This window comes from Ambystoma mexicanum, chromosome 7p (assembly GCF_040938575.1).
Source record: "Ambystoma mexicanum isolate Mex_15411 chromosome 7p, UKY_AmexF1_1, whole genome shotgun sequence".
NCBI lineage: Eukaryota > Metazoa > Chordata > Amphibia > Caudata > Ambystomatidae > Ambystoma > Ambystoma mexicanum.
Window position 1 is genome coordinate 689,291,681 of NC_090939.1, and position 25,323 is coordinate 689,317,003.

General features: G+C 45.9%; 1 protein-coding gene across 1 annotated transcript in view; it reads left to right on the forward strand.

The window, feature by feature from the left end:
- Positions 1-25,323, forward strand: part of LOC138525550 (uncharacterized) — a 1,931,438-nt gene that overhangs the window by 1,513,715 nt on the left and 392,400 nt on the right. The window lies entirely within an intron of this gene.

Sequence of the window (25,323 nt, forward strand, 5' to 3'; positions counted from 1 at the left end):
GAAAGGATCAAACAGTTTAGAAAAGCAGATCAGCTCTGCATTACTTATGGGGGTCCTTCTCCTGGCAATAAGGCAGCTAAAGCTTCCATCGCCAGATGGGTTGTCTCCTGTATCTTCAAGGCTTATGATATGAAAGGACTTGCAACTCCGCAGAGAATTCGGGCTCAATTCACTACAGCCAAGGCAGCATCTGTAGCCTTTACCAGGCATGTTCCCATTGTAGACATCTGTTAAGCAGCTACCTGGGTTACCCCGTTTGCCTTTTGCAAGCACAATGCTATGGATACATCTTCTAGAAATGATGCAAAATTTGGCCAAGAGGTGTTCCGCACCTTGTTTGCCTGAATTCAGTACATGCTGTCTCCTCAACCATTACTTATTCTAAGGCTTTTTAGTCTGGTCCCAACCAGTTGGGAAGGAGGTAGAGCAAGTACGAAAGAGAAATGAAAAATTACCTTCATGGTGATTCAGGTTCTCTTAGTCCAGGCTCTCCCTCCTTCACAACAACCACCCAGCCATCCCCTACAATAAGCATATACTAAAGTTTCCCACCATCAGCGGAACCACAGGAACTGGGTGTGTAACGTTGGTGACGTAGGGGTAAGGTGTGTGCCAAGCGTGCGGATGTTTGCACGCGTGACAGAGCCCTCCTTTCAAAACATCTTAAAGAGACAGCTATCTTTTGCAGCCAGCTTTTCCAGCCACCTGCGGTGAAGACATTCCCAATCGGTTGTGAAGGAGGGAGAGCCTGGACTAAGCGAACCTGAATCACCATGGAGGTAATTCTTCATATCTTATTGAGTATTTCCATGCCATTATCCATGTTTATGGTTTTATATTGGTGTTGGACACACGTTTCATGTTTCGCGCATCAGCACACTTTGTCAAGGCTTGATTTACTGTTGCTTCTTTGGTGCAGGAGGGGCAGGTACAGGGATTAGTGGGTATCCTCTCTACTGCAGACACCAGAGAACCACCATTAGAAATATTCCCCTAAGTGAATTACTTAGTAATAAAAGGAATTTCAGCCTGCACAATCCTGAAAACATAAAAACACTTAGACAATGGGGATATTCAATGCAAGTAGTAAATCAAGCTATTGACAAGGCAAAGCAAGAGCGATGTTTAGTAATTATTGACTCCTAAATTGAAAACCACAGACCAGGAAACCAAAATCAATATGGTCACCAACTTCTCAGGAAATAATAAAAATGTAATTAAATTGCTACAAAAGAGCTGGCATGTTTTGCAGTTGGACCATAAATTACCCTATACATTACACTAACACCATGCCTCGTCTACAAAAGAATAAAAACATTAAAAGACATTCCACGCCCGACTTGTGTTACCTGCAGAAAACCACTAAAACGCAGCTAGACCTAAAAATTGAAGGATCTCTAAAATGCAGGGCTCAATAGCTGCATTTGTACTTAAGCAAAGAAGATACAAATCAATGGATATTCATTAAACATTGGAACCATGACCAATTGCCATATTACTATTGACATCTATGGAATGCTATGCATACGCAATAAATGTTCCAGTTGCAGTACAATTAGATCCCTAAAAGTTCTGATCAAGCAAACGTCTGAGAGCATTCAAGCACAAAGAGGGAAAATGCCCATTTGCTGTGCATTGATGACAAATTATCATAAGGTAAAACAATATCAAAGACCTACAATTTGTGGGCCTTATACATATAAAAATTCAGGAGGGATAAGTAAACTGGAAACTACTTATATGGCAACAAGAAACACGTCTTACTTTTCACACAAGACATCAGTGAAGGACGTAGTATTGCGCAGTGAAGTGCTTAACTGGGTGAATGGCTGCAAGCTAGTCTGGAATGCATGAGGTCAGAGAGAATGTTGGAATGTGAAAATGTTGATGTATGAGTGAGTACTGGACTTGCAACCCAGGCAGTTGGAGATATGTAGCCTGGGTGGTGGGAGCCAGTGGGTTCCTCTTCTGTAGTTTACGGACACATGATGAAACCACAATAAAGGAACTCTTAAGTAACCTACCTCAAACGGTACAGAGTATCATTACAACATTGGCGATGAGCAAGTTTTTCAAGTGGACCTGGAGACAGACTTGCAATTGTTGCAGTAACTGGATTTGAAACTGGATCTGGAAAAAAAGACTCCAAGTAAGCTTCTACGGGAGGTGCAGAAGGCGAGGACCGCCTGGCGCCAGATATTAGGCTCCATCACCCAGAAAAAGAAAAGGGTTGCCAGAAGCTGTAGCTTGGATGGTAAGTGCTGTACCCAGGGATTTTGAGGAAGGCTGCTGGTAACACAGGTCGAATTTGGCTAGCAAAGGAAAGGAAGGGTAGGTAGAATTACACCCAGGAAGCCAGCGAGGAGGAAGAAATGGCAGCCTCACTGGCTGAGTGGGTGGCCACTGAAGTGTAAATGATGCAGGCCCATGCTTGGATGAGGTGCCTCTATTGAGCAGCAGCTCATGGATCACTGAAAGACTGACCTTAAGATCATAAATAGATCTTTGGGACTTAACCGTAAACTGAGTCAAGAGGAAGATTTGCTGGAGGGAAAGAGGAGTCATTGGAAGGCAGGAGCCTTTGAAAGCCTGAAGCTCCTTACTCTGTGAATGCCCATAGATAATGATGTCGGACTGAGGCACGTTTCTTGTGGTCCTGAGTGTTTGGGGGCAGGAGAACCCCATGAAAGTAGGGTAGCTTGGAAGCTCTGGTGGTGCCTGTGAGTTTTTATTTTTTTCGACCAGAGTGATGACATCAGTGAACAAATCAGTGGAAAGAATCTACTGACATGCCCATGCTCGCAATAGTATTGCTGGTCCAATGCGATGAACACTCGAAAAAGTTGTGCATGGGTAGAAGGTGCAGCCTGGATATCGGTGTCACGCTAGCATGGAGAAGTTATGTATGGGATTGATCCCGCGGGTAAGTGTTGCTGACTGTTGGAGTACAACAGCAAATGCACAGTGACATTGATGTATATGGTGTACGGACACAAAAATATGCATGTATTTTTTGCTGGGGTTATGGTGTTACAGTGTTTAGTTGTGTGGAACACAGCATTTTTGTGTTGTTTTGGATAGTTGTTTACCCTAAAATGTCGGAGGGTGCAAGTAAGGTTGGAGGTTTTTTTCTGCTGAAACGGCACACAGGCTCTGTGAGGGGAAAAAAGAGTAATAGTCTGTGCTCATTAGTAGGAAATATCACTTTCTAGTTTTCACAGGTTTAGAGCCCCCTTGAACAGCAAGGACTTTTAGGTGACTTTTTGTTAGATGTAAGGCGGATTAGATGATTAATGATGCCAAAGCAGTACTTAAATGCCAAATTTTGTGCAGGGCAGAAACGTAAGATATTGTTGCCAATTTTGGGAGGGATGCCAAATAGATTTGACAAGTTGGTATGCTTGAAATGTTAATGTTCAATTAGAAAGTAGTTATTTTAGGATGTATAGGATTAGTGTTGCTTATACAGCAAATGGTCTTTTAGGACATATGTGTTTATTAGGCATTTGGATCAAAAATAGAAGTGTGCCTAATGTCAGGTCTTTAGCAAATATGCCTTATGTGGGGTTAAATGTGTGCTACAAGCATAGTACCAGATGAAATTGTTGTATATTACTAGTAACGGATATAGGGAGTTGTGCCTAGTGACAGATGTATATCAAATATGCCAAGTGTAATGGATAATGAGCAATTATGGTAGTGTTAGGATGTTTGCGCTGCAGGAGTAGTACTGGATGTATGGGCCTTAAGGTACTGGATATGGATTGGCATATGAGTAGTTATGTACTAAGAGGTACCGGATATAGAGCAATGTAAATGTGTTAGAGAAATGATAACGACTACACGTGGAAGTGCTTTGAGTGTGTTTGACTACAGGTTGAGGCGGGTTAAATTAGATGAGACTACACGTGGAGATGGGTCCTGAGCCATCAGTGCATGCCAATTGTTTGAAGAGAACTATTGCTATTTAAACATGAATGGGCAGTGGTGAGTGTGTGGAGTACTATGTAGTGTGTGGCGTGCAATATAGTGTATCTAGTTTTAACTTGATGTGTGCATGGAAGGTGTGGTTAGTTGTTTGAGAGATGCCTACTGTCTTGTGTATGTGGGCGAGAACATATGGCTTCCACTTTTTCTTGGTTGCTGCAGTTTCATTGGTGCTGCATCATCTATATTTCATGAATTTCGTAGTTATGTCAAAGTGATGCCTGGCATTGGCTGATGAGTGTGGATTATAAGTGTGTGTGTGGTAAGGAAGAGAGGTGTGTAGTGAAATGCTTTGTGGATAGTGAATGTGTGTGTATCTGGTAAGAAGGTAAGAAAGGGTGGTGTGTAGTGAAGCGCTTAGCTGGATGAATGGATACAAGCTAGTCTGGAATGCATGAGGTCAGAGAGAATGTTGGAAGGTGAGAATGTTGTTGTATGTGTGAGGACATGCTAGTGTGCTGGCATTCCAACCCAGGCAGTTGGGAATTATGCAGCCTGGATGGTGGGAGCCAGTAGGTTCCTCTTCTGTAACTTAAAGGTATCCTTGATGAAACCACAATAAAGGAACTCTTTAATAACCTAAAGAAGGGGGCAAGAAGAGGGCAAGAGACAACAACTCTCCAACAGCGCCAGGCCATTTTCTCATATTTAGAGACCTGTTAGTACATGGAACAACAAGCAGAGATGCCCATATCCACCTGATAAGGAAAGAATACAAACAAGTATTCTATGACACAAAGTGCCAGGGTAAAATCTCTAAGTTTAAATAATTAAAAATAACACACATGTTGATATGAACAAATTAAATTATAATTTATGATTTCTCAAAGAAGATCAGCATAATTATTGAAAAACAGCCAACTTGTTTTTCAACCCAGACAGGTCTTTTTCAAGGTTGTCAATAAATTAAATAAACAAAACAAATTCAACAATAGCAGTCCCATGATATCACTTCAAAAGAAAAAAAAAAGCCATTACAAATGTGGTGATCACCAGAAGAGCAGAGGAGGGACACATAAAATGGAGACACTACTGAATCTCACAACCAGACAGAAAAATCAAGACCCACATTTATCACATGAATCTTGTATAGAAAATCCCATTGAAGACACTTATGTGGTATTAACCAGCTTGTTATCTGATGCAACCAGCCCGAATACTTGGATTCCCTCTGATCTAGTTTAGAATCAAAAGGAGGACATAATGGACCTCTTAGAACAGTTTCCTGATGTTTTCAGAGTAGAGCCTGGAAGTGTAAAAGGTATATATTATTACATCCACACCCCACCCACAGTAAAAGAGGTACATCTGAAGCCAATTGGAATACCTGAGACTAGAAAAAGCATAACTGAAGAGGAATTTAATTTATTTAATGTATTTATTTAATAGTTTTTTTAAAAACGCGCTTAATACCCGAATGCGGTTTCTAAGCGCGGATCAGGGATTCAAACCTCTGTTGCTCTGTGTGGTCTTGCTTCCAAGACCAGCACGTTACCCCTGTGAAAACATGTTAAAATATGATATTATGAAGCCCTCTCAAAGCCCATGGTCCTCCCCGATCGTGTTAGTCACCAAGACAGATGAATGGTGGAGCTTGTGCATTGATTTCTGGAAAGTAAACGCGGTCTCCCAATTTGATGGGTAGCCCATGCCCAGAACTGATGATCTTATTGATCGATTGGAGTCCGCCGTTTACCTCTCCACGATTGGTCTGACAAAGGGGTACTGGCAAGTCCCTGTTTATCCAGCAGATAAACAAAAAACTGCTTTTTTTACTCCCATTGGGCTTTTCCAATTTAAAGTATTGCTTTTTGGCTTGCATAGGGCACCAGCTAACTTTCAAAGGTTAATGGAGCATCTCATTACGTGGGCCATTACCTACTCAAATACTATCTGACAGGCAGGAAATTCAAACTTGTCACAGACCATGCACCAAAAACATGGATTAGCCTCAGCAAAGCCACTAATGCAAGAGTCATGAGCTGGTTCTTAGATTTACAGGAATATTGTTTTACCGTCAAGCACAGGAAAGGAAAGGAACAGGGTAATATGGACTTCCTTTCCCGTTTTCCAATAGGTACTGAGAGATCCAGTGACATAAGGGGAAAGGTATGTGATGAATCCAAAGGAGTGATCACAGATTCCCCGGCGGTGACTTCTTCCATGTGGCCAGGGGATGGCAGCCGCAACCTGATCCTGACCATGGGAGCGGTTTTATGAGGGAGGATCACATGGGAGGAGACCACTACCGGGGAGATGTTTTGACTTTGTTGGCCAAGTCTCAGTATCGCCCCCTTTCTCACGAGGAAGACCCTCTGATACCTGAGTTCTTAATGCCCTATTAACAAACAAGGAAGTAAGTGGGCACCACTAGTTTAGACATTTTTATATATCCAGGTAGATGTAGAGGTAAAAAATGTATAATAGTAGATATTTGAATGGAGCTGGCTGTGACAAATCTGGAGACACCCGGACTTCAAAATACACCAACAGCTAAAGACCAAGTAAGAATACAAGGTCACACAACCGCTCTCAAAAAGGGCCCGGATCCGGGCATTCAATCAAGACATTCAAAAATATAGTTCTTATCAGGGTATCACAGGAGTCAAGATTGTTAAATAATAAAGATGAGGTTGTCAGTTGATTTTCTTATAGTATTTTATCGGAAGAATAAAGCTGTCACTAATATTTCCTTAGTGAGGGAGCATTTGCCGCAACCCATATATATTTCAGACTAAAGCCAATGCATTTCGGAACATTTTTCCTTCATCAGGGCAAGTCTATGTAATTCAACATTGAAAAAATAATATGCCGATTATAATACACACAATACAAACAGTGATATAAATAATGAAAACATACTGATCAGTAGCAAGTCCACACATGTTCATAAAATAGAGAAAAACAAAAATGTAACATAGTAAGTGGATTAATGGTAACCAAATACAAAATGAGAATCAGAACAACAACTGGTTTTACCTTGGAAGATTTGTATGGGAGCTGACAAGCGTTAAAGCTGCCCACAGTAGGGTGCAGCGGTGCGGCATGCAGCAGGCAGCCGTAATGTTAACACGTACGTGTTTCAGAGTGAAATCTGTTTGGAAACAAAGGTTGGGTTCAGAATGTCAGCGTGTCTGACAGGATCTGTGATAAAGGCAGAGTGAAATGGAAATGCTAGCGAAAATCCGGCGAGAAAGTCGCATACCTTAATGCATCTGGAGCACAGAAAAGCTCCTGTGTGTAGCCGCCGTGCTTAGATTCCACTGAGCAGTGTTTAGGCAGTTGCCTGGACGACCGCTCGTGTTATAGCACACGTGACTCACGAGCGCCATTAAGTGGCCGGTGCTCGCGGGTCACGCTGCATTACAGGTGTGGGCCTGCAACATTACACAAATTAACCAATTTAGAGGCATGCTAGGGTGAAATGCATCCTAAAAGTCAAATTTAGCTAGAACCTAAAATGTGGAGATTTTCATAGAAATAGAAAAAACACTCAAGTATGATGAACATGGGTGATGAAATAAACAGACAAGTGTGGATGTATCTAAAATATTGGAAGTAAAGCAGAAAACAAAACAAAATACAAAATGCAAAATACAAGTTTTAGCGGGATGCACTATGTTGAAAATTAGTGCATAGGCAAGGCTGGTACAAATATGCGCAGTCATGAAAAGTAAAGAAAGGTCAACAGACAGAATTCATTAGGCATATCCTCGTCCAAAGTGGTGTTGCTCACAGGAGGCAACATCTTTACTTTTCATGACTGCGCATATTTGTACCAGCCTTGCCTATGCACTAATTTTCAACATAGTGCATCCCGCTAAAACTTGTATTTTGCATTTTGTATTTTGTTTTGTTTTCTGCTTTACTTCCAATATTTTAGATACATCCACACTTGTCTGTTTATTTCATCACCCTTGAGTGTTTTTTCTATTTCTATGAAAATCTCCACATTTTAGGTTCTAGCTAAATTTGATTTTTAGGATGCATTTCACCCTAGCATGCCTCTAAATTGGTTAATTTGTGTAATGTTGCAGGCCCACACCTGTAATGCAGCGTGATCCGCGAGCACCGGCCACTTAATGGCGCTCGTGAGTCACGTGTGCTATAACACGAGCGGTCGTCCAGGCAACCGCCTAAACACTGCTCAGTGGATTCTAAGCACGGCGGCTACACGCAGGAGCTTTTCTGTGCTCCAGATGCATTAAGGTACGCGACTTTCTCGCCGCGATTTTCGCTAGCATTTCCATTTCACTCTGCCTTTATCACAGATCCTGTCAGACACGCTGACATTCTGAACCCGACCTTTGTTTCCAAACAGATTTCACTCTGAAACACGTACGTGTTAACATTACGGCTGCCTGCTGCATGCCGCACCGCTGCACCCTACTGTGGACAGCTTTAACGCTTGTCAGCTCCCATACAAATCTTCCAAGGTAAAACCAGTTGTTGTTCTGATTCTCATTTTGTATTTGGTTACCATTAATCCACTTACTATGTTACATTTTTGTTTTTCTCTATTTTATGAACATGTGTGGACTTGCTACTGATCAGTATGTTTTCATTATTTATATCACTGTTTGTATTGTGTGTATTATAATCGGCATATTATTTTTTCAATGTTGAATTACATAGACTTGCCCTGATGAAGGAAAAATGTTCCGAAATGCATTGGCTTTAGTCTGAAATATATATGGGTTGCGGCAAATGCTCCCTCACTAAGGAAATATTAGTGACAGCTTTATTCTTCTGATAAAATACTATATGAAAATCAACTGACAACCTCATCTTTATTATTTACCAACCTTGAAGTACTCCTGTGATACCCTGATAAGAACTATATTTTTGAATGTCTTGATTGAATGCCCGGATCCGGGCCCTTTTTGAGAGCGGTTGTGTGACCTTGTATTCTTTCTTAATGGCCTATTGTCATTCTAGTCAGGTCTCCACCTTTGACCCAAACACCCACAAACCGCACATAACCTTTTGCTTCTAATTGGCCTTTATTTGAAATCCCTGTGAAAAACCATTTAAGAGTTAAACGTCCAATGACATCCATGGACTTCAACTCCCATAATCACTCAGGTACTTTGAGAAACCTAAGGGTGTTCGCCCATGCAGACCCAGAGAATCCTCTATTCAGGTGGTCAGGGGAGGGCTATCACTTTTGTATCCCAACCCTGAGGCTGGACAAGCGAGGGAGGATCACCTATGTAGGGGATACCGGGGCTGCTTTCTGGGGAGTGCCCTATGGGAGAACCAATATTTCCACTAGACAAAGGAGGATGAGGAAGTCCCAGATGCCTTCTTGGGATACCTTGGTTCCCATGACCCGAATCCCAATGACAAAATTCTTGGGTCTCGTTCCGCTTATCATGGCCCTAGAACGAGACAGGAAGGATAGGGTAGGGAAGAAGGTATCCAGTAACACAGTAGCACAGAGCCAGAGCTCTGTAAACAGATTTCAGTTATTATCTTCCAACTATAAAGAAACCCACCTTGCATATATGAACCATCCACATGTGTAATGGAGAGGATAACCTCCTCCTGTCGGGAAGAGCAGCTTGGGAGGTCTTCTTATTATCCTTATCAATATCCCGATAAAATGCTCAGGACACCTTCTAAAACTTGATTCCCACTTAAACCTTGTTCCTTAAACTCAAGGGGGCTTTTGGAATCACACCTATCTCCCCTTCCCCTATTTTGAGAAATACTGAGATGAGGAGGAGGCCACTGAGATCTATGAAGCTTACCCCTAGGAATAATATGGTGTCAGAAATCGGTCCCAGGTTCGCAACATCCCTCCAGTTACCTTGTCCGCTCGCAGGCAGCAGCGGGTGCTTTTACCGGATGAAAGACGGGGGGCGGTGGTGTCTTGTCCACGAACTACCTTTTGCAGACGCCTTCGTCGGAAACCGTGTTTCCGACGCTTTGTGTGGAAGTTACCATGGAGACTACGGCAGTGGGCGCGTAGTTTCCCACGTGATTCTTTACGCAGTGGGTCACGTGATCGACTTACTGCCGGTAGTTCGGTATTTAACTCTCCCTCGCCCTCCAGTCGCTGCTTCTGATCGTGTTTGACAGCAGCTTTTGTTTATGCTTGGATTTTCTGGTACCTTCTGACCTCGGATTACGTATTTTGGATTTCTCGCCCGGATTGCCCTTCTATATAGCTTCTAGGAATTTTGACCTTGGATCGTTCTAGGATATTCTTGCCCAGTGATTTTGTGTTAGTAGATTTTGGACCTTGGAGGCTGGTGACCGCTTCCTCTCTGATACTTTCTTCTGGTTTCTCCTCTCCCTGGGTATTACTTGCTTTCTTGTTTTCTTTCTCTCCTATCTTTCTTGTACCACTGTCCCTTCTTCCCGTGTTGTCCTTAGGCGTCCTCGTGCCGGCGGGCACAGGTTAGGTGCTGGACTAGAGACTTCCCTAGCACTCTAGGCGTCCTCGTGCCGGCGGGAATAGGTTGGGGTGCTGGACTAGAGACTGCCTTGGCACCATAAGCGTCCTCGTGCCGTCGGGACAGGCGATTGGTGATTTGGACACAAACCCTGAACTGGAGTGGAATCCTGAGAGACGACAAGGACAAGTACTCGCCTGGGGTCTCACACATCCTGAGAACACTGGTAAGAAAACTTTCACTTCTCTTGCCATTTCTCTGTACCTCTTGTTACCTTATTGCTAAATACCTTTTGTTTTCTTGTGGTCTCCAGAACTCATCAGTCTCGAGGATCAATTTGTATGGAACTTCTTTGCTTAACGCCACGTTTCTCTGCAGGTTAGTCTTTTGATTATTGTAGATCTTTATTAGAGGGTTTCAATATTAGCTGGTAATTAGTTGTACTTCTCTGCAGTTAACTGGAGTACCTGGATATCCTCAAAATCGTGAAGCAGTTGCGGTTCCAACGAATTTACAACATCTTTCGATCAATTAGTTTCTCAGTCTGTCCTCTTGTACCCCTGAGAATCACATTGATAGGAAGAATTAAATACTTCACGACGTGTCAACAAGGAGCACTTCGTCTAAGGATTCTGACATATGGGGAAAGCAATGGCAACCGACTATAGAAAATACTCACATTGTCCCATTGATAGAATCAGGCAGAGTCAGGCACCCAATACTGACTGTTTCCACCTGACTTCACTTAACAAGCTGGTTCCCTATACAAGGTACGTTCATGATCTGGTGAATGAGTGAGCTGGTGAAGCACAGAGGACCTGAGAAGCTGGGAGCTGTAGGAAGAAGGATCCGGAGGAGTGCTATGTGCTGGAACGGTGTCCCGGTGTGCAGAGCGGGCAGCAGCGTGTTGATGGAGCCATGCCTCCTGCAAGCCGGAGGAAGGCAGCTGGGACCCTGCGGGCAGAATCCGTGAGAGTGCTCATTTCTCTGGGACACTTGTTGGTCCCAGAGGTGCCTGGGGGGCAGATGGTGAGACTCTGTCCTCAGGCTCATCCCCAAGAAAGAACCCGCTTGTGCCACGCTACATGGGGTCAGAAGCAGAGACCCAGTGGCCTGCGTATGACTGAATTCAGATAACAGTATTGTGAAAATGCCAGGCGGCACAGAGCGAAAGACAAGTAAAGCAAGATAAAAGTATGTAGCGGAAAGCAGAAACAGTAAGGGTGCACGAAAGCGACACAGAAGCAAATGGACAGAAAGCAAGCAGAACTGAAAGCGGGCCATCGCCCCAAAACAAAAATTGAAAGCAAGTTGAAAGTAAAGTTGGACAAGTGGCCCAAGAGGAGTCAAGCAGATAGAAAGCAGCAAAAGTTAATGAAAGGAAAGTGCGAGAGTGCATGAGGAAGGAGGAGCGAATGAAACAAAATGTGCTGACACAGAAGCAAAGCAGGAAGGTGCAAGAGGCACAAAGATAAAGTGAGAGAATCAAAAACCAAGAGAGGGGTAACAGGGTCAGAGTGGTAGCGCCTAGGAAAAGCCAAAAGCCTGGCATTCTCGAAAGTCTCTGGTCCTACCCCAAGAAGAAACAATGTATGAAAGAACTGTTGAGTAAAACATATTCCAAGAGTGATGTGTGTTTAACAAATTGGAAACTTAAGAATTCAGAGTACAATCCGATAAAGAGTGACTTTGCGTTTAAGAGTTGAAAGGGGCCTGAGTTTGGGGAAGGGAACCTCAAGTGCACTGAAGACTTGACATTTTGGTTGTGTTATTAAGAGATTGGAAGCTTGAGGAAGGAACCCCAAGAAGCTTCCAGAAGGAACTGTGATACATTTGACCTTTTATGGTATTTTAGAGTTTAACCAAACTGAAACGTGGGGAGGGGAATCACAGAGAACTTAAGAACTTTGTTAACTACAAGAGGCCGAAGAAGAAGGTCCTACAAACAGCTCTATGGTTTGACCTTGCCAAGCAGCACCTGGTAAGAAGATCACCTGGAACCAACCCTGGTTCCCATTTTTGTTGAACAACTATTTTCTTATTTTGAAAGACGCCCTATCACATTTTTGCATAGAGTGAGGGCAAGCATAGCTTCAGACACAGACAGACTTTTTATTTGGACTATTAGACAATGATGGCCATCAGAAACATCATTAAGGGAACTGCCCCTTTAGAGTTAGGGCCAGTTAGTCATTACACCAACCCAAAAGATTCAGTAAATAAAGGTTTTCAAACTAACCCTTTTGAGTCTGTGTCTCTCTTGATACCATGCCTGTCCCACATTACAGAGACGAGGAGCAGGAGGAGGGAGTTTGTGCAAAGTGGCAGGTGCTCCAAGTACAACATGCAGGCTAGTTGTTTTTCCAAGCCTTCAGTGTGTGGGACATTTAAAAATGGTAACTGCACTGTCAAGTCGAGCAGTGCAGGAGGAGACGTTGCCGTCCATGCTGAGGCTTACGAATACGAGGCACACCTACGTAGCTGGCAAAACAGAGAAGAATGCTGGGACAGGAAGAAAAGCACTGCATGTGAGCAAGAAGGGTCATTGAGAAGCTTGGAGATGCACAGGAGCTTCTGTGCACCGGAGCTCCTGGAGGTTGGACCTCTAAACATGACAGCGTTCTCCAGCCTGGCCGGGAAGGAAAGCTGGGGTGTGAATGCGGAGTCGCTCAGGACACTGTAAGAAAGTCTGCTCACTCCGAACTGGAAAGCAGCTGAAGGAATCACAACGCAGAGGCGCTAGCAGCATCGAAGATGCTGGAAGGAACCAATAAGTGTGACCCGTTACAACAAGCGTGCCAACAAGTGTTTGAATGGTACGGGATTGCTGTTACAGAAAATACACACATGGGCCCTCATTACAAGTCAGGCATTAAGGGTTTAACGGCGCCGTCCGCGCCGTTAACCCTTAACGCCTGATTCACACTTTAACGCCTGCTTTTTGCAGGCGTTAAAGTCCAAGGCGCTAAGCGACCTTGGTGCTAATTACGGCACCGTAATTTACGGTGCCGTAATTAGCGCCCTCCCCATCCCCATTTTGCCCTATGGGGCAAAAATGGGAATGGGGAAGGGCAAATGGTGAATGGGGAATTACCGCCCCACTCACCTTGGAATGGGGCGGTAATTCCGCCATCCACCATGGCGGAATCTGGCATGGACCATGGTGCTAATAGCACCATGGTCCACCGCCTTTGTAATGAGGGCCATTTTGTTTAAATGCAGTCAAGGCAAAGTACAAATTCAGCACCCAATAAGAAGAATGTTTGAATGGAGACGAGGCAAAGTACAAAGACCAAGTTTGTTTGAATGCAGAAAAGACAAAGTATGAAGGCAAACCCCAATCAAGTATAGATGCATGAGATGCCAATGTAGGGAGAAGTTTCAGTAAATGTTACCATAGAAATCAAAGAATTCTAGCAGGCGAGCAGATGAAATTGTATGAAGATTCCTGGCTGGGGAGTATGCTCTGTGATCTGAGAAACCATAGGAAAATTCCTGGCAGTCGGGTACACCAGGCAGCTGAAATTGTATGAAGATTCCTGGCGTGGGAGTATTCCAGGTGATCTGCAAAGTTGTCAGAAATATTACAGAAAGACTGTTACAGAACTTATTGTTTAAACAAGAACTTTGTGAGTCCAGTGAAGACACAAAGGAACTGTTAGCTAAAGAGACATTTTTGACATCCTTTCTGAGAATCCAGGGGAAGGGGATCAACCTTTGGATCCTAGGTTTTTTATCTTGGAGAACATTTTCGTTGGAGTCATCTTATACTTTTGGTTTTGAACACTTTTTGCCAACATCAAGATAAAGACATTTCCTTGCATCGTTTGTTTTTTTTTGTTTGTATTGTTGACATGAACTCAGACTAACCTAAAACAGCTTTTCAAATCTCATACGACGTGTAGCCATAAAAGGTGTTCTTTAGACAGACACAACACTTTAACATAGAATTTAATGATGCATACAATGTGTGCAACACTTGAGGGACAAGTGTTTATAAGGCCTGCCGATCAGCCAACGACCAGGAAATGGTGTGTTTTCTGCTCTTGCAAGTCTGCCGACCACAAAACTGTCAACTAGCAGCCTTTTTGACCTTGCACAATTAAGTGTTATCTGATAGCAGCCTTTTAACCTCACACAGCTAAGTGTTATCTGATAAGGAGTCAAGAACAGGAAATAGACAGACGTGAACAGAAGCATCTTTCCTATTCACAAAGTCAAGTCCCATAGAGAACAATGGGAAGCACTGGGTAACAAGTGAGAAAGATATCCCTTGATAACAGACAGCCGGCTAAGACAGCCTGCAGAAGTATATGATGCTGTGATTTTGCAGAACTTCACAAAATGCCATAGGTTACAGTGAAGGCATTTACTAACAGGTACAGAGATCTCACTTTGAGATGCAAAAAACCATCTAACGTAGTTTCACATAGGAGTTCTACCTCGAATGAACAAAGGGACATGTTAGCTCTATCACTGTTCCAACCAGCGGATATGTCGGAGCCACATGTGCAGGGCCGTCATGTTACTTGATAGATATATAGCCCAGCATAAGGAGGGACAAGAGAAAGAAGGGAGGCCAGCAGACTTGCCCGTCCATTTTCAAGCCGGAGGGGCTGGGGAGGAGTGCAGAGCAGCAGCAGCATACAAGCTAGACAACCAGTCCCAGCTAAGCAGAACTCTTCAACCCTAGAAGGAACTGTTTCATTTGAAGCACACTCGGCTCTAAACGTGATTGACAGATGGATGCTTGCTGGGTGCATGGAGATTGCTGGCGTATAGTGTTGCATAGCTTAATAAGAGATAAAGGTTACCCATGCATTTAAACTAAACCGCCACTTGTTCTATTACTTACACATTCAAACATGCTCTTTGCCTACATGGCAATCTTGTTGATAGGTGTGATGTTATGTTATGTTATGTTATATCTGCTTTTGCTTTAGCTTGTTTAATGAGAATAAGAACCCTCGGAAGATAGGGGGTCATGTTAAATGCATTAACATGATAAATCCTGTGTCAATTGTATAATTCAGAGCAATGCATCAGAGTGGTATCTCTTTGAGTTTAAGAACTTTACAATTCCTGACTGTATATATTTAATCATGTTGATGAGCACGGGGGCATGGCTACACGGCCATGTGAACAGACATGCTCGTTGTGGGGCTCCTGTGGATTCTACAATCATCCGTTGAAAAAGTGCAGTTGCACTGGCCTGGCGAACATGGAAACATAAGCATCAGCTTATGAAAACATAGGGAACACTCGTTGTTAGTCTGGAGCCCGCATGACCTTTGGAACAGCAGATAGAGGTGCGCAAAATCCGGGGGAGATGAAGACCTGAAGAATAAAAATGGCGACCTTCCGAGACAAAGAAGGAGAAATGCGCAAATTGATGGAGGCACCTACTGTGTGATTGACTCTGGGGCAAGCGGAGCCTCGTGAACGTGCACCCTGTGGCGTGCCACCGGCGCGCACAAGTGTTCCGGTCAGCCCTGAGTCGGGTGAAAAAGCCAGTGAAAGACAGCGCAAGGCGGAGGGGCGGCCGGCGCTAGGACCGCTCCGGAGTCGTGAAGAACAAAGCGGACCCCGCGGCCCGAACAGTAGAAGTGCCCTGAAGTATCTGGTGGGCGAGGGGGAGAGACGGGCTCCGACCCTAAGCGGACCACTGGGAGCCAGGACTGCGGCGCTGGGATTGAGGCGCCCGCCCGCGGGCTCTCTCCAGCCCATGTACTGGAGTTCGGATGGAGCAAAGGACCGAGACGGGCATCGGCCCAGTCGGATGGTGCAGAGCCTGCGTGTGGGGCACAATTAAGCAGCTGGGCAACAGAGTGGCCATAGCGCCCCACATCGTGAGTGGGAGGGCGAAGGGATCCGGCCTTATGAAGCTGCAGAGGGATATGTTGACATGAAATCAAATGAGCACCTCACGGAATAAATGCACGCTTGCATGTAATAACTAGAATAAGCTGCATTCAGACGGCCAGTATTGGGTCCGCGAATTGGACTATAGAAACCTGCACCGTATCATAATACCTCCTGGCACAACCACAGTACATTCAATGGCGCAAATGCTATGGCCAGATGCATGACCATCACTGGCATCCTGGCACTGCCCCAAAAGCAGTGAAGAAGGGAGAGAGCAGACCGGCAGGCCACTGCAGGCCGCCCAAGACAGGATGAGAGGGAGGCTGGATGAGCCTTTGTGGTGCTGGTGTCCCCGTGCCTGGGTGGCGCTGGCGACATTGGGACTAAGTGTGCGTCCCCCCACCCTGAGGTGAAGCGAAGCGCGCTGGCCGGCCTGCAAGCCCAGTGGATGGTAGACTCAGGATGCAAATGGAGGCTGCAAGGCCCATGGGTATGGCCTGACAACTGAAATCGGGGAACTTCAATTGCAGTAGTCACCCTCTGGTGATCCGGACATGAATTATAGGGCATCCTCGGGAATGCACAGAGAAGTTGAAGAGGGGATCATACGGTTACGTGGGAGAGCACAATCCATTGCGGCGAACAAGAGCTAAGCTTGGGACACTTCTGAGACGGCCCCCTTGAGCGCGGGCGACTACAGCGGGTTGCCCCCGCTGGAACTGCAGACCACGAGTGGTGGGGCTGACCTACGACCTATAGCTGCAGCGCCATGTCCAACAAACCTCCAAGACTGAAGGGCAAGCAGCCTACGCTTGACGAATATGCCAGGACGCCGCCTGGCCGGGAAAGTGCCAAGAGCAAGGACAGGCCCCCTGCTAGGAACATGGCCGTCATGGGCACGAACCAGGAGGTCCTAGCTGCGATTGCAGACCTGAAGGTGGCTTGGGAGGCCAAGCTTGAACTGGCTGTGACTGAACTGAAAACAGCGTTGGACCTCAAGGTCAGAGAGGTGCAGGAAGAGGTGAATCTTCTCCGGCAGGATGTAGGTCACTGGCGGAGCGCACTGAGAACCTCGAGAAAGAGGTGAGCCCGAACACAGCGGACTGCGCTTCACACAAGTCGGAGCTACACACCCTGGTGCAGCGGGTGGGCAATTTGGAGAATAGGGCGGAGGAAGTGGAAGGACGCGCCCGGAGTAATAATATCCGCATTGTTGGCTTGCCGGAGGGAGCAGAGGGCCACAACCCCACAGAATTTATTGAATCCATGTTATTGCAGGAGATACCTGGAGGAGTTCTGTCTCAGGGGTTTGCGGTTCATAGGGTACATAGGGCTCACACGAGGAGGCCGCCGCCGGGCAATTCACCTAGGCCAGTGATCGCCAAGATCCTTAACTACCGGGATCGAGAAAGGATATTGGAACACTTCCGCAAAGGTGGAACAATTCAAAGGGGGACGGCAGATATAACGGCCTACCCGGACTATACCCTGATGGTGCAGCGGAGTCGAATGAACTTTGGGGCTGTCAAGAGGAGATTGCGGGAAGCGGGCCATAAGTATATGTTGCTTTACCCGGCGAAATTAAGTTTTTCACAAAAATAGAACTTTGTTTTTTGAAACTCCGGAGAATGCCATTGTTTTTTGAAACTCCGGAGGATGCCATGGGATGGCTCGACACGCAAGGCTGCCCCCAGGAGTCATGACATCCAGACGAGAGGAGGAGATGGAGGAGATAAGTAATGCGCAGTGGGGGCACCTGAAGGTGAAGGTGGTGCGGCTTAGGACTATGGGACTTGACTATAGTCAATGATGCGGCCCGTGGGCCGGTAGGACCAGATTTGAAAAGAAAATGATCCGCGAGCACTGTGACTATTGCTTCATTAAGGAGCCTTGCAGAGCTAGTCTTTACACACCCATCTAGAGTTTAGTTAGGTCACCAATAGTGTGGTGATGCCCTGCTGGGGTCTTGACCTGGGGTTCCAGGGTAGGTCCAAATGCGGGGGAGGCTGAGATCCAGGGATGGAGCTGGGCATTTTTTGGGGTAGGGTGAGGAGGGGGGAGGGAAGGGGTTGTGTGCAGTGGTTTGTTGCAGTTGAGAAAAGGGAAGCGGGAGCGAGAGGGGAAGGGGTGTTTGGAGTGTTTGTAGTTATAGGAAGTTTGAACTGGGGAATGAGCCTAGGTAGACTGAGACGGAAGTGGGATCTGGACTGCACCGGTGGGAGGGGAAAGGGAACTCTCATGGACCATGAGGGATCTTAAAATAATCACGTGGAATGTCAGGGGACTTAATAGTTATCTGAAAAGGAACAAGGTTATGTTGTACCTGCGCAGGCAAAAGATAGATATTGCACTGTTGCAGGAGACTCATCTGACACGGGAAAAGATGGAGATGATTGCGAAGAAATGGAAAGGGGTTGTGGGGGGCTCAACATACTCTGCTTACGCTAGAGGGATACTCATCTGAGTGACACCGCACGTCCCATTTCAACTGTTGCAGGAAGTGGCGGAAACGGATGGGAGGATGGTTATATTGCGGGGATTATTAGAGAATAAGGAGATCAGTATTGTAAATACATATGCCCCCAATCAGAATACGGCAGCGTATTTCAGAACTCTATGCACCAACCTTAGCATGTGCGTGGGTAGTGCAGTGATTTGGGGAGGGGATTTTAACTGTGTACTAAACCCCAGGGTAGATGGATCGGATGGCAAGTTTGATAGACCCGCCCCAGCGGCAAAAGCACTGCAGACACTGCTAGACGACTTTGGTCTGGCAGATGTATGGAGAACGAAACACCCCCAAGAAAGGCAATATTCACACTACTCCTCCCCGCAGCAGTTTCATACAAGGCTGGACTATGGGCCTCATTACACGGAAGGCGGTGAGCCATGGCGCTATTAGCGCCATGGCTCATGCCGGTAAAATACCGGCACCGCCTTGGCGGAAAGGGGATTTACCGCCCCATTCCGAGGTTGGGGGGGCGGTAAATCCCCCTTCCGCCATTGCCCTTCCCCATTCCCATTTCTGCCCCATGGGGCTCTTTGGGAATGGGGAAGGCGCTAATTACGGCACCGCAATTTTGCGGTGCCGTAATTAGCTCCGAGGTCCCTTAGCGGGTTGGTTTTTAACGCCTGCAAAAAGCAGGCGTTAAAGCACCAACCCGCTAAGGGACCTCGTAGTAATGCGGTAATGGTTAACGGTCACCGTTACCATTAACGGTGGCCGTTAACCATTACCGCCTTCCGTGTAATGAGGCCCTATGTCTTTGCCACGTCGGAGGTAATAACAGATTACTCAGGCAGAATATAAGGTGAGGGTCCTCTCGGACCACTCGCCCCTGGTTCTCGGGTGGCAATATTGCCCTCCGAGAGCAAGGATTCCGACATGGCGCCTCTGGGCAGAGGCGCTTAAGGATCCTGTTTTTAGGGAGGATATAAGGGAGGAGATTATAAATTACTTTGAGATGAATACGGGTAGCGTTGACTCAGCGAGCACATTATGGGAAGCCTTCAAGGTAGTGATGCGAGGGGTAGCCATAGCTAAATCAAAAGGCCTGCAAGGCGGGATTGTGGCTGACCTACAAGAAACAGAAAGGGAACTAGAAAAGGCATTAAATAAAGGGGGCGAAGACATGGAGCTGATACTCAAACTGCAACAGAAATGTGTGGAACAATGGGAAAGACTGTGCAACCTCAACTATAACAAATATATAGAGAGACAGCATGCGGGAGGAGATAAAACAGGAAGGCTTTTGGCATGGTTATACAAGAGTGAAACCCCTAGACCCACGATCAGAACGATAATTAGAGAAGATGGTAGTGTAGCAGACACCCAAGAGGGAGTTAACGAGGAGTTTGCAGATTATTATAAATTACCATATGGGGATGATGAGGGAAGTAGTCATGGGAAAATAACGGAAACACTAGAAGACATAGGACTTCCTAGGATAAGTGTTGAGGAAAGAGAAGAGCTGGTTGCACCGATTATCTTGGAAGATTTAGAAGAAGTGGGGAGGCAGCTGCCTACGAGTAAGACTCTGTGGGTGGACGGGTTCCCTAGCGAATTCTACAAAGTTTATAGGGAGGAAGGGCTCCCCCCAATGTTAGAAATGTTAAATGAGGCGTTTGAGGTGGGATGGTTGCCGGATTCACTTAGAGAAGCGATCATAATACCGCTTCCCAAACCCAACAAGCCGGGGCATAGCTGTGGCTCTTACAGACCGTTGTCAATGTTGAACCAAGACAGCAAGATATTGACGGCTGTCTTGGCAAACAGACTGCGGAGAGTTATTGACAAACTTATACACCCCCATCAGACGGGCTAGGTCCCGAACAGAAATATAACACATAACCATAGGGGACTCCATCGGGTTGTCGAATGAGGAAGTAAGAATGAAGGCGAAATGGCGATTGTGTCCCTAGACGTGGTAAAGGCTTTCGATTCGGTCAAGTGGCCATGGCTGGCGGGTTACAGAATGGGGCCTGGATACGTAAGGTGGGCGAAGATGCTATATATTGAACCGCTGGCGAGAGTTGGAACAGGATCAGTGATATCCGAAAGATGGCAACTCAGTAGAGGCACCAGACAGGGGTGCCCATGGTCCCCAATGCTCTATATACTAGCCCTAGAGCCCCTAGCAATATACCTTAGACAGCAATACGACACTATAGGTATCAAGGTGGGAGGGGAACAACACTTGATCTCCTTATATGCGGATGACTTGTTGCTGTATATGAGGCAACCGGAGGAAAATCTCCAATATATCCTGGAGGTGATGGAGAGCTATGCGGGGCTGTCTGGGATAGCAGTGAATCCTCACAAATCTAGTATTTTCCTGTTAGGCAGTAATAAGGGAACCCCTGGGGGGGCAGCTGCCGGTGCTACAAATACCATGGGCGGTTAGTACTTTTCGGTACCTTGGGATAGACGTGTACCATACGGTTGAGGAAGAACATAGGCACAATACTGAGGTAGCCATTGTGAAAATCGAGAAGTGTATGAAATTCTGGGTGAAGTTGCCTCTAGCAATGATGGGACGAGGGGCAATGCTGAAGATGGTGGTCCTACCTAGGCTCTTGCATTACTTTGGGAACATTCCATACCCGATACCCAAGATGTTTTTCACTAAACTGAACAGCATGTGTAGGGATTTCCTGTGGCATGGTACCCGGAATAGGGTGGCGCTATGGAAGCTGTGAATGTTTATGAAAAAGGGTATGTAGCGAGCCAGCGGCAATATATTGCCAAATGACTCTCGGATGAAGTGACCCCCGAATCTAGGCTATTTGGACATGATTGTGCCCCATTTTATTTAAGAAAAATTATCTGGCTGCCCTAGACAGAAATGGGAGAGCGCCCTAAGATGATGATGCTTGGGTGGAAGATGTGGCGCCGGGCTTGCCGGATGATGGAGAACCCATTCCCATGCTCCCCGCAGATACTGCTAGCTACACTGGCAGGGGGAGATAAGCAATTAAGGATGTTAATTAGGACCCATTGGGAATCGGTGGGGTTGGTAATGATGGGAGATATCTGGCGAGTGGGGACTATTATGGATTTTCAAGTGCTAGGGGAGGAGACAGGGTTACATACGGGCCAGTATATCACATATCACAGAATGGTGCAGAGAATTAGGGAAACATGGCCCGAAACAGTACTGGAAGAAGAACCAGATGCTATCATAGATGTAATATATGATATAACGGAAGGGGGACATGAGATTTCTAGACTGTACGAGATGATGATGTCTAAGGTCGGGAAAGAATTAACACAATTGAGACTAGACTGGGAAGCGGAATCGGGGGCCTCGATAGAGGATGGGATGGGGGAACGTGCCCTGGGATACCACAAGAAGGTGTCAAGGAATGCCAGACAGAAGCAGATACAACTGTATATTACGCATAGGGCATATATGACACCTCAGAAAATATCTAGTTTTGATAACGCTGGACGACAGTCATGTCCCAAATGTGACGAAGAAAATGCTGACATGGTACACATGTTTTGGTCATGCCCAGTAATTGAGCGTTTCTGGGGTGAAGTAGCACAGAAACTAGCGGAAAAGGGGGTCACGATGATCATAGATACAGCCTGGGCCTGCTTGCCTGGGGGTTTCCCCAGAGCACAGAAACCTAAGCATGTTAGTAAACTGAAAGACCTAGCATATGTGCTCGCAAAAAGAAGGATTGCCATGGGATGGAAGACATGTCACAGGCCACGGGTGGAAAGAGTTGCAGAAGTGGGCGGAGGCAGAAACCATGGTCTGGCAAGAGGCAAGCAATGTAGGGGGAGATGAAGAGGCGGGAGCCCTGATGGCGTGGAAATCATTAATAGCAGAATTGTTTGGAACGATACAAGATCTGACAGAATCCATGGAATGTGTGACCCCACCACGTGCGGCAGATATAGAGAGTGTGGAATAAATAGGCTGGTATAGGGGGGTGGGATATGGGGAGCAGTGACCGGAATTAAACGATGAACAATTGAACTGTTGATATATGCACTGCGTGTTTGGTTTGTATTGTTAGGCAGAAACCTGTGCAGTTCCCTTTGGGAACACTGCAAAAGATTTAGGACTACAGGTGTTGGCAGTAAACCCACTTGGTAGCAGTCTGTACCACACAGATTCACTGTTGGTAGCTGTGGCTGAGCAGTCAGACTTCCCTCAAGAAGAGTTAGGCAGTATGTAAAGTATACACAATAGGCACTCAGACACAATAGCACAAGCAAACACGGACCAGAGCTTTTGGTATCAAAAAGGTATACAATTATTTATTTAAAAAGACACTCTTAGAGAAACACTCCAGAACTAAGATTAGAAAACACTTAAAAAACACTGTTACTATTACTAGGTACTACACAAATTCCCTATCAGACAAGTCTGAGTTAACACCACTTATTTCCAGACAGAGGTGAGTGCTTAACTAAAGATGGCACTCTGATAGGTTAACGAAATTGGGAGGGAAAAAGGCAGAGATTTAGGAAAGCACACAACACACAGGCTTTAGAACGAAAAGGCAAGGCAAGAAAAGGTCAAGTCTATCAGTGGGCCAAAGTCCATAGGCCGGACCCGCTCTTAGAGAGAGTTAGGCACAAATGGATCACACGGTTAGACAAAGTCAAAAGTCTTGCATAGAGTTCTTAAAGACAGAAGTGAACTTTGGAAAAGATTAGTTAGGGTGTCCCAGGCTGACCAGGGTCGAAAGCCGAGGGCTAAAACTACCTCGTACAATCGGTTGCAAGGGAAGCCGGGCGGAACACGGTACCTTAAGTGGAAAGGATCCTCCAGCGGGGGCAGAAGTTCCTGGCAGTGAGTGCAAGTTGCAGCGTCATCTCGAGGAAGAGAAGGTCTCAACGAAGAGGGAAGATGAAGGTCGTTGCACTGCCAGGGATGAGGCCAGCCGTGGAGTTACCCAGCCACAGGGTACAACCCTTTCTTCGCGGTCGTGGTAAAATGCGGTATTCCGGCTACCAAAAATGCTTGGCACAAGTAGGTCGGACACGAAAGGTTCCAGGAGCGAAAAAGGAAGACAGAAACTGGTTATCCCCACCAGTCAAAGGAAGAAGACTCTCCGGACTGGAGATCTTCTCTGTCGTTGGGAGTGAAGAGTCGGTTCAGCAGGGCTCCACCGGTGGTGTCGTCTTGGCAGGTCGGCTCAGCAGCTCCCTCGTCGGATTCTTAGGTCCTGTGGTGACTTCTGAAGAACCAGTCCCAAAGACCCTGCTTTTATGCAGCAAACCCCCATTCATTCAGCCTAGCTGTCACTCAAACATGCTAAGTGGTGAGCGGGGCCGCTCACCACTTGGGCCAATCACACCAGAGTGCGACTTGAGTTGGCAAGGCAACTCAGTCCAGGGTACCTAAACCCCCTCCCACACCCCCCGTGGTACCCAGACAGAATGGCACCACTTTGGAGGGCTTCTGTGGAGAAGCCCGCCAAAAGTGGAACAAAGGGCTCAACGTTGGGTTAGAGTCACAGAAGAAAACACCCACGCCATTTTTGAACCAAGCTTTGGCAAAGAATACCAACCGGAGAATTAATAATAATTAAATAAACCAGCGGTATGTTCGAGGCTACCGTAATTAATTAAATAAAGGTATTAGCCTAAAACAATGGGAAATCCCATAGGGAAATATTCGCGGTTGAATATTTCAAGTAGTATCCACTGCCACCAGCCAAAACTCGATCAGGGGGGACGGAGACGTACCCCCTCGAACAACAGACCCCGGGGCAATCAAATTGCCCCGACCAGTACGTCCACAATAAGATGGTTTGTACTGGTTCTGTTGAGAATTCAAGACTAGTAAAGTCAATGGTGACTTTACATGCCCTGGGAGACAGTAGTCAGTCCCAGGGTATGGAGTCTATGTTGGGGGGTCTCGAAGACACCCTCTGTGTTACTGCACTGAGGGTGCTGTGTAACACACATCACAAAAACACATGAAGCCCTATGGAGTAAAAGACCCCATAGCCCATAAAACACATCCAGAGTCAAAGGAACACTCAAATCATGTCCAAGAGTGAGGGAAAAAGAGGCTCACTCTTGGCAGGAGGAAAAAAATGAACCCAAGAAATCCAGCAAAGCTGCTGGGGGACTCACTAGGTTAGGAAATTCAGCCTAAACAGAGAATTCTCCCTAACATGTATTGTTGTTGGTTTGAATAAATTAATTTAAAAAAAATTAAAAAAGAAAAAAGTCATGTTGATGAGTACATGAACCTAGCCACACCTGCCTTTTGGCGCTGAGACACAGTCTAGGGTGAGTTTTGACATGAGTGACTGATGAGCAGGAATCTGTTTTGACAGCCTCAAACAAGGTGGAGATAAGAGGCTTGTGGTCACGCCTAATCACAGGCAATCAAGACAGGTGGCACCCCAGATAGATGGGACTTCTTAGAGAGGACCGTAGCATTGCTAATAATAACCTCATGCTACAGTCACGATAAACAACCAGGTAAAAATATGTTTTTCTAAAAATATTTTTAATCAAAGACTTCACTCCCCTAGAAAAGTACCTACTAACGAATTCTGGGGACAGGCAAGTAATCAGCAAACTCTACAGGTTATT